Here is a 9,187-nt window from a genome sequence, read left to right as displayed (position 1 = left end):
TGAGTCACCCAGTCTCAATGTACTTGGTCCCGGTGAAAGATGCGTGTTCGATTTCTCTGCAGGTTAAAACTTCCTGGTCCCACCCTTTCTCTTGTCACCCCAAACATTAACACAGGTTTGAGGTTTCTCGTTGTGTAGGGTGGGGGCACCTTCTTGTGAACGTACTGTGCGTGGGCAGCCAAGTACAGACAAGTCTGGGTATCGGGTTTGGTATAATATATTTACATGGGAAGCTTTTAATGAGGGTGAGGTGGGAACCCTCCCTGAAAGTCTTCACATCGACTCCTGTCACCTGAAAATAGAGGCCATCATTGATCCTTTCTTTTTCAGACTCGTGGCTTGGGCTGGATTCACATGCACATGACAATGGGTGCCTTTGCCGCTCGGACCACCACCAATATTTTTTTTTAGACCTTCTCTAATTTGGCTATTCCAGCACCTGCCTGAGTACCCCACAGAGGTTCCATGATTGGGACCCTGACACCTGAGAACCCCAAAGTTGTGCCTATGGAAGGTCGCATGTTTCTAACCTATAAAGTTACCACAACCTCAGCAGATGGTTAGGTGGGTTGGCAGGGTTAACTGCTTGTTTTGTCTAGGGGTGAACATAGAGCTTATACTCACCCTATCCTTCGATCCTCTGTAAAACGGCGCTCCCCAACATCCAGCCATGGACTGTTCCAGCCTGCCTCACGTCCAGGGCTGGTCTATGGCGTAATGACATCAGGAACAGTCTACCGCACAAAATTGCTGGACCGCAGGGGGTGGGATCCCTGGACCGACACCCGGTTCAGCCTCTCGGCTCGCCGAGAGCCTGAGCCAGCCGCCCCCACCCTTTCCACAGCCCAGCACCCCAGTGAGCGTGGAGGGGCAGAGAGAAGAGCTGTGACTGACCATCTACAGCTTTCTGCTCACGAAGCTCTGAGAACCGAGTGATTGGCGTAGTTCAATCGCTCGGTTCTCAGAGTTCGAGGCGCCGGGTGACAGATGCTGCATCTTCCTAGATGAGTATGATTCTTTTAAAAGAGTTTGGTTTTTTTTGTTTGTTTTCTTTGTACAAGTATAGGCAAACCTCTTCTTCTTCTTCCCCTTTTTTTTTTTTTTTTTTTTTTTTTGGATAGAGGAAGGGAGAGTTCTAATCCCTGGGGTTTTTTTTTTTTTTTTTTTTCCTCCATCTGTGTTCCATTTCGGAGATTTCCCTTCACTTCCTGTCCCATAGCCAAAACGGGAAGTGAGAGAAAATCCCTGGGAATTCCTTGGGGGACCCCCTAGGTCACCAGAACCAGTGTCCCCATTGGAAGATTTTCCCGCTATTACTTTTCCGGGGACAACCCAAAATGTGGGATTTCTGGTACTTTCAATGATGATGGTGAATCTCCCTAATGGGGGCACAGACAGACAGCAATAAAAACAGACAAGTGCTCTAATCCCTTTGCACTCCATCCAGGTTTTACCTTTTTAGTTATACTTTAACAATCGTGACATAATCCATCATCTTCATTAAGGAAATATGCAGATTGCAACGCCTGACCTTTTTCTGGAAGCATTTTGTTATCCAATTTATCATGGCCATCCTTTTGATTTAGATCCCTGATCTGGATCAAGTTTGTGGATCAGTGATTGCAGGGTTAAAATCTAACTGAGGGTAGTAATGAAATACAGCTGAACTAAACTCTCACTCATTATGAATTATTTGTACGCCTTATGCTGCTAGCGCTAGTAAATAGGAAAGAATATTCTATTGGTTTTAAACTTTCTCCAGTTACTTCCTGGTTTCTCTCCTAGGCCAAAATGTTGTCACATATGATGTCATACATCCCAGAGTATTCATGAGGAGGAGTGTTTTTCTCAGCTCTAAAATCTACCCTTGCGGAGGCATACCTATTCTCCCCTAGCAAGGGTTCAATTCTTGTTAAAGTGATTGTAAAGGTAGAAATTAAAAAAAATATTTTCTTGCCTCCTGCTGCAAACCACCTCTTCTTAGTTTCCCTGCTGGCGCTCTCGGCCCCTCCCTCTTGGTTTCCTTGCCGTCGCTCCTGGCCCCTCCTCTTCTTGCTTCCCTTGCCGAGGCACCTGGCCCCTCCTCTTCTTGCTTCCCTTGCCGAGGCACCTGGCCCCTCCTCTTCTTGCTTCCCTTGCCGAGGCACCTGGCCCCTCCTCTTCTTGCTTCCCTTGCCGAGGCACCTGGCCCCTCCTCTTCTTGCTTCCCTTGCCGAGGCACCTGGCCCCTCCTCTTCTTGCTTCCCTTGCCGAGGCACCTGGCCCCTCCTCTTCTTGCTTCCCTTGCCGAGGCACCTGGCCCCTCCTCTTCTTGCTTCCCTTGCCGAGGCACCTGGCCCCTCCTCTTCTTGCTTCCCTTGCCGAGGCACCTGGCCCCCTCCTCTTCTTGCTTCCCTTGCCGAGGCACCTGGCCCCCTCCTCTTCTTGCTTCCCTTGCCGAGGCACCTGGCCCCTCCTCTTCTTGCTTCCCTTGCCGGCGCTCCTGGCCCCCTTCTCCTCCTCTTCCCTCCCTTGCCGGCGCTCCTGGCTCCCTTCTCCTCTTCTTGCTTCCCTTGCTGGCGCTCCTGGCCCCTCCTCTCTATCCAGTGCCCCCATAGGAAGCCACTTCCCATGGGGGCATTTGTGCTTGCTCACTCCTGAGCCCCGCTACTGCAACCAATAAAACAGACAGCGGGACTTGACCTCACCCGCCACTACCTCATCACTGGCTTTGATTAACAACACTGGCAGCCATTAGCGCCCGGTGCCCCAGCAAAGCTAGTGAGACTGGGAAGTGAGGGGAGAAAAGAGCTGCAGGCGTGCACAACGCTGGAGCAAATGAGTAAAAGGGGGGAGGCTGATGCCTAAACATTTTTTACCTTTTAATGCAAGGAATGCATTAAGTTGAAATATGTTTAGGCTTTAGAACCACTTCAAGTCCAGGGGTAGAAAAATAATCTGTAATACTACACTGTGCGACATGTCCCCCAAAGCCTCTTCACTCTTGGTCTGTTAAATATATAAATATGTTTTCCTATGTTTTGTGCAAAAAATTATACCTGTTTAAACCTGTCAAATATCAAGTGTTGTCCTGTTCACCCTGCAGTGTTGTCAGTCCTGTCCAGTTCTCCTCTGTGAACTACAGAACACCTCCCTTCTGTGTTATGGAAAAGAGGGCAAGGGAGGTAAGGTGACAACTCTGCTCCTCATGGCACTGTGAGTGAGCGTTATCACCCCAGGCCAGGTAGGGTGTTACTGGCAGGATCACCAGGTGAAAATAAAGGGGAATCCCCCCCCCCAAAAAAAAATTAATGCAGATGTCCCATTTTAGGATTGGTGAGCTGCAGTGTATTACATTTTGTAATACTTACCTGCTCTGTGTAATGGTTTTGCACAGAGCAGGCCCGATCCTCCTCCTCCTTCTCCCTCCTCCCTCCTTCCTCCTCTTCCTCATTGGCTCACTGACTTTGACAGCAGCTGCTGCACAAAGGTTTTTTTATCTTAATGCATAAAATGTACAAACATACTTCTCTGCTCTGTGTAATGGTTTTGCACAGAGCAGCCCCAAACCTCGGGTCTTCCGCAAGTGCTCCTGGCCGAGTGCCCCCATAGCAACCTGTTTGCTACGAGGCACTTGTGCGTGTGCTCGCTCCTGAGCCCAGCTCTGTGTTCCTATGGACATACACAGTGCCACTCAGTCCCGCCCCCCTGCCCCTTCTCACTGGCTGTGATTGACATCAGCGAGACCCAATGGCTGCTGCTGTGTCTGAGCCAGTGAGTCAGAGGAGCCGCTGCTCTCTTGCATATCACTAGATCGAGTGCAGAGGGGGAGCTGGGTTGGGCGGGGGAGCTGCACACAGATGTGTGGGGTTTTTTTTTTTTTTTTTTTTTTTTTTTTTTTTTTTTTTTTTTTTGCTTTTGTGTTTTTTTTACCTTCATGCATGGAATGCATAAATGGAAAAAACAAAAACCTTCAGCCTTTAAGCCTTTAGAACCACTTTAATCTTTAATGTATGAAGTTGCTTATCCCACCAGTCTGGAGCCGATCTGACCATTGGAATACTGATAGCGCTAGCCAGTCCTCGTCCAATCAGAGCTCTCTGATGTAGATCGGTCAGAGCAGGACATCAGTGTAATGTAATCAGTGTGAAAGGCGCCAGTGTAGATAATCTCCTTCGTAGAGGCATTAGGTATGACAGGGAGGGCTGGGAGGACAATGGGAAACAATACAAAGTGATTTTAAAGTCGCTTGTGTTACTAGCTCAAAGGTCACGGCATTCAGCCACATGTGACATTTATACCCCTTGTTGGTATAACGCGTGACGTGTCTTCCTCATACCTGGATAACGTCACCCGTTGTACACCTTCAGCTGTGCTCCTCCCAAGAAATTCTCAAAGGCATTCATTGGAATTTGTCATTATCACAAGAGGACCAATCACAGCTGACTTTAATGTAAATATCTGATATTTTATGTTAGGAAGGGGTATGTTGCTTGCTGGCTATGCCAGTGATGTCATTGGAGTGCGACCTTCATGAGTGCCAATGCAATGCCATAGTGTGAACGTTCCCTTTGTGTGGTTATACCTTGCCTCAATCCCACCCCTGATTTGACAGCAGAGAGCCCTAGGGGGCCACCATGAGTGCCCCATAACTGATCCTCCAAATGGCAAGACCTGGCCAATCCTTTCTCCGTACTAGAAGGGAACAAAAAGGTTACACATGGTAATCTGCTAAGTTCAATGAGCAAGTCGCGCTAGAAACAGCAATGGATCCCGGTGATAAAGGTCACGGTCTGGTTCCCCATCACCTATGGCTCTTCAGGAGGTGTCCACCAATCTGTGGCTAGCCGTGAACTCTGAATTTGTTTTCCGGCTCCCTTCTGTACTGATTTGCTCCTGTTGCTGAATTTGCCCTTTTAAAAATCCATGGATATTTCCAATGTTCTCAATGGCAGTATGATTAAGAGACGTATGGCCAAAAGCTTTTTGGCTATATTTCTCTTGTGATTCGTAGGAGTGCACTTACTTTTGTTCTCATGTGACCCATAGTGGGCTATTGCCCGCTATCAGTTGACATGGCAGAGCGACTCCAGGATCTGGACGGATCCCGACAATATTGATGGGATGCACTCTGATGCCTAATCAACAGCTGGAACCTCTCAGTGGTCAGAGCCATCTGGTCCCGCACTCCTGCGCTGGAGAAGCAGAGCGGAGCGCAGTGACTGGCCGTCGCCGCTCCTCTGCTTGAAGCAGACCAAGAACTGATCAATTGGTGGTCATGTGATTTCTCGGTGTTACAGCCAAGGTGGGACAGCTGCAGCATGGAGGCAAGTATGTATGGGTTTTTTTTTTTTTTTTTTTTTTTTTTTAAGTCCCACACTTCTTTAAAGAAAAAATGCAATATATTGGCCACTTGGAGATATTTGGCAATACACCGAGAGCAGAGATTCGAAGAAAGAGGACTTCGGTGCCCTAGAGAGTCTTATCAAATCTAGTAAGAGGCTCTCAGCCAATCAAATGCTTGTATTTGTCCAACAAAATCTTCTAACTAGACCTTAGAAAGATCATCACGTTCTTAGTCATGTGTCCCCTCTTCTACTGCTGTGACATTGCCTACAGCCACAGAGGTAGAAGAGCCAACTTTTTCGGCCATTGTCCCTGGTTGACGTGGCATGCTGACACTTGTAGTTCCTTGGCGACTGGAAGGCCTGAGGTTGTGCAGGACTGAGCGAGACTCTCGAATCTCAGCGCTTGCTTTGCATTACATTGTACTGATATGTCTCATCCATGTGACGTCTGCCTGTCACCCATCCCGGCCTTTCCCACCCGCGCTGTGCTGGAGGACGGCCATCAGGAGATGTCTGAGGATAATCTCAGGCGATACCGGGAGGTGTATAGTGTGCCGCCATAAAGGTGGATAATGCCAACGCTACCCAGATAGGTATCGGAGAAGTCATTCCAGGACAATGCAATATCTGATTCAGAATAATCGGAGCGGGATAAGGCATCAGACGTGCTTCTACTTGTATCATCCCTGCTGGGATTTCATGCAAGGACATGCAGTCCAAGATTTGTAGCAGATGGAATTGAGCGTCTTGTTTCCAGCCAATATTTAATAATTGCACATCAAAATGCCTCAGCTTGTGCACTTTGCCATAGTGACCCGTCCTGTAAATTTATAGTAATTAATGCAAATGATTAAAACTAAAGCTGGCCAGACTTGCATGGAAATTCGGCGGGTTTCTGCTTTTAAATCCATGCATGGCTGTTTTCCATTCAAGAGAAATCGATCGAGTGATCTACTCCTGAACAGAACTGTTGGGAGCAATCCTGCTGTCAGAATACAAAAGTGCAACAGGGTGATTCCTCCATCCACCTCGAATGTGTGGATGGGGGGGGGTGGGGGGCTTGTTTTTTCTTTTTGTACGGTGTGGTTTTTTTATTTACAGTTTTTTTTTTTTTCTTGTTAGTGTGGTGTTCTTCCTTTTTGTATGCTTGTTTGTTATCCTTTTTTTATGTTTTTTTCGTGTGTTTGTGTTTTTTATTTTTTTTTGTTTGTTTTTTTTGTTTATTTTTCAGTCAGCTGATTTAAAAAAACAAAAAATACATCTATGGCTAGATTAAACCCAAATGCAAACATCTATTTTTCCTATGGCCCATACACATGATCCGAATATCGTACGACTTTTTTCGCTTAATAGTCGCAAGTAGAAATTGAATAGGAAACTAAAGACACAAAAAATTCTCGTACGAGACACAAAAAAAAAAAAAAAAATTGGATGTGATGTATTAGTATTGTATTTTCGGACGACAACTATACTGACTAAACGAAAATCGTACGATTCTGGTATCGTACGAGGAAAATTTTCGTGCTTGTCAGATCGTATAATATCGGATGAACTGTCGTGAACGGCTCTCGAAAGTAAACACAATCCGAAAATCATACAATTTTTTTTTCCTCGGACAACAGTTTTCGTACGATATTTGGATCGTGTGTACGGGCCTTTTAGATGTGATGGCTGCATTCGTTTTCTTTTTTGGGCTTTTGTTTCTATTTTATCATTTGGTGATCTGGCCAGCAAATCTGTTTTTATCAACAGAACAAGCTCTCATGCAGTTTGAGCAGGGTTTCTCAACCAGGGTTCCTCCACAGGTTGCTAGGGGTTCCTTGACCAATGAGCAATTTCTATCTCTTAGATGAGTTCCCAAAGACGACATTGATCTTTTTATGTATCTGTAAGGGGGTAATTCTTCCCAATGGTCACAAGTGTAAGGAGAAGTCTTCACACTGACCATCACACTAATGTATCATGAGTTGTAAGATATGGTCATTTTAGCCGGGGTTCCCTGAGACCTGAAAGTTATTTTAAGGGTTCCTCTGTGTTTGTTTAAAGAGGTTAAGAGAGGCTGAATTAAAGGGATGAGACAAACCATTTATGGCTGACGAGTGCTTACAGCATTGCTGCTCGATCAGTAAATTACATTTAGACTGAGGCCTCCCGGGAGGTTGTAGTTGGCCAGGGACTACACCATCCTAGCTTAGGCAAAGGCTTCCTGAGATGTGTGATATATCCCAGGAGGCTGGGGGCTTCACCGTCCTGGTCTTTCTATCAGCCCTCCATTTTTATTTTTGGAGCTTCTGAATCACCAACTATCAATGCAGTTGGACAAACAAGACAATTTGCTGTTCCTAGAAGAAGACTCAACAAAAAATCTGAGGAACCCTCCTAGGGACCAGGTACGGCTCTACCAACACAGGTCCCTACACTGGTGGCGGCTGCCACTCCTCCTAGGGAGGACCCTCCAGTAACTGAAGGGTCCTCCCATCAGGCCTCCATTTTAATTTTTAGTGATTCTGAATCACCATCAATGTAGATGGACAAACAAGACAATTGGCTGTTCCTAGAAGAAGACTCAACAAAAAGTCTGAGGAATCTTCCCAGGGACCAGGTACGGCTGTACCAACACAGGTCCCTACACTGGTGCTTATATAGTATGTGCAGGTGTAAAAGTGAAGGGGGGGAACTCGGTGAAAGGGCCGCCTTAACTACAGGCATGATTTTGATAAAGGATCTCAATTAGATCCCACATTGTAAGACGTAACATATTGGTTTGCTTGTGACTCCGGAGCAATAATTAGCTTTTTTTTTTTTTATTTGTATATCATTTTTTTTACATAATTGATATGAGGTATGGTTCACATATAGCTAGCCTCCTACTGTTCTATAGTTCCTTATCAATGCGTGTGGCACCACCTGCCTGGTTAATGTATCTGCAGATACTTATGTAGGTAAGAAGTCACAGCTGATTGTGATCTCCGGCAGGGACTGACTGGCACCACAGTTGGTGGAAGTGGAAATATTGATGGAAAGAACAAATAGTTTGTCAGATAACAACTCCCAGGACACAAAGAGAGAAATGTAAAATCAATATACATATTAATTACTAATCAATACAATATGGGAACGTCCAAATTTTAAACCTGACCTTCGGCCTTCCCTTCAGTCTTGCACAATTGTACCGTTTCCTGCACACCGTGAGCTTTTCACCGTCTCATTTCTTGGCTGGAAGATGTCCGCCGCATATTTGTCAAACAGTAGGCCTGCGGCTCGGCCTTTTGGCTAAGATCAAGTGTAGTATCTGTTCTTATCAGTTTTTAGGAGGGAGAATGTCGGTACCTGCTATTGGGTGGGGCAGCTGGTGATTATCCCTTCTAAAATAAATTGGGTAAGGGATGGTGATGATGGTGGTGGGGAGGGCCTTTTTTCTCCTGGGTTGAATCTGGCCTGGTGTGTACCAGGCTTGTCCCCAGTTTTGGCAAGGCACCCCCTGAGCTCAGAGTTCTGATGCCTTCCTGGTAGGAATGGAGTTGCTTTTTCTGGCCAAGGGCCAGGCTGTGAAAGAAGCCCGTGGTGTATGTCCCCCTGGGGTGGCAGTCCAGGGGTGCAGTAATTATCACGGACACTCACTTTGAGTTTTTTTGGCATCAAGGTCACTGCATCATGTTGCGCTTTTTTCCTACCTCCCTCTAGGGTGGGCCTTTTGGCTAGCAACAGAGGAATTGTTTTCCTGGACGAAGGCCTGCCATGGTACTGCACTTATCTTTTTTTCTTTCCCTTTCCCTTTCCCTTTTTCTTTTTCTTTTTCTTTTTCTTTTTCTTTTCATTACTAGGTGCAGATTCTTGGGCCTGCCCTGAAAGTCTTGGGA

General features: G+C 46.3%; 1 pseudogene; it reads left to right on the top strand.

Moving 5' to 3' along the window:
• Positions 1 to 8,580: 8,580 nt before the first annotated feature.
• On the top strand, positions 8,581 to 8,794 carry LOC141103996 (U2 spliceosomal RNA; annotated as a pseudogene).
• Positions 8,795 to 9,187: the final 393 nt, after the last annotated feature.

Source organism: Aquarana catesbeiana, linkage group LG07 (assembly GCF_042186555.1).
Source record: "Aquarana catesbeiana isolate 2022-GZ linkage group LG07, ASM4218655v1, whole genome shotgun sequence".
In the NCBI taxonomy this organism is placed as follows: Eukaryota; Metazoa; Chordata; class Amphibia; order Anura; family Ranidae; genus Aquarana; species Aquarana catesbeiana.
The sequence above is the reverse complement of the archived record's forward strand: the minus strand, read 5'-3'. Positions and strand labels throughout refer to the sequence as shown.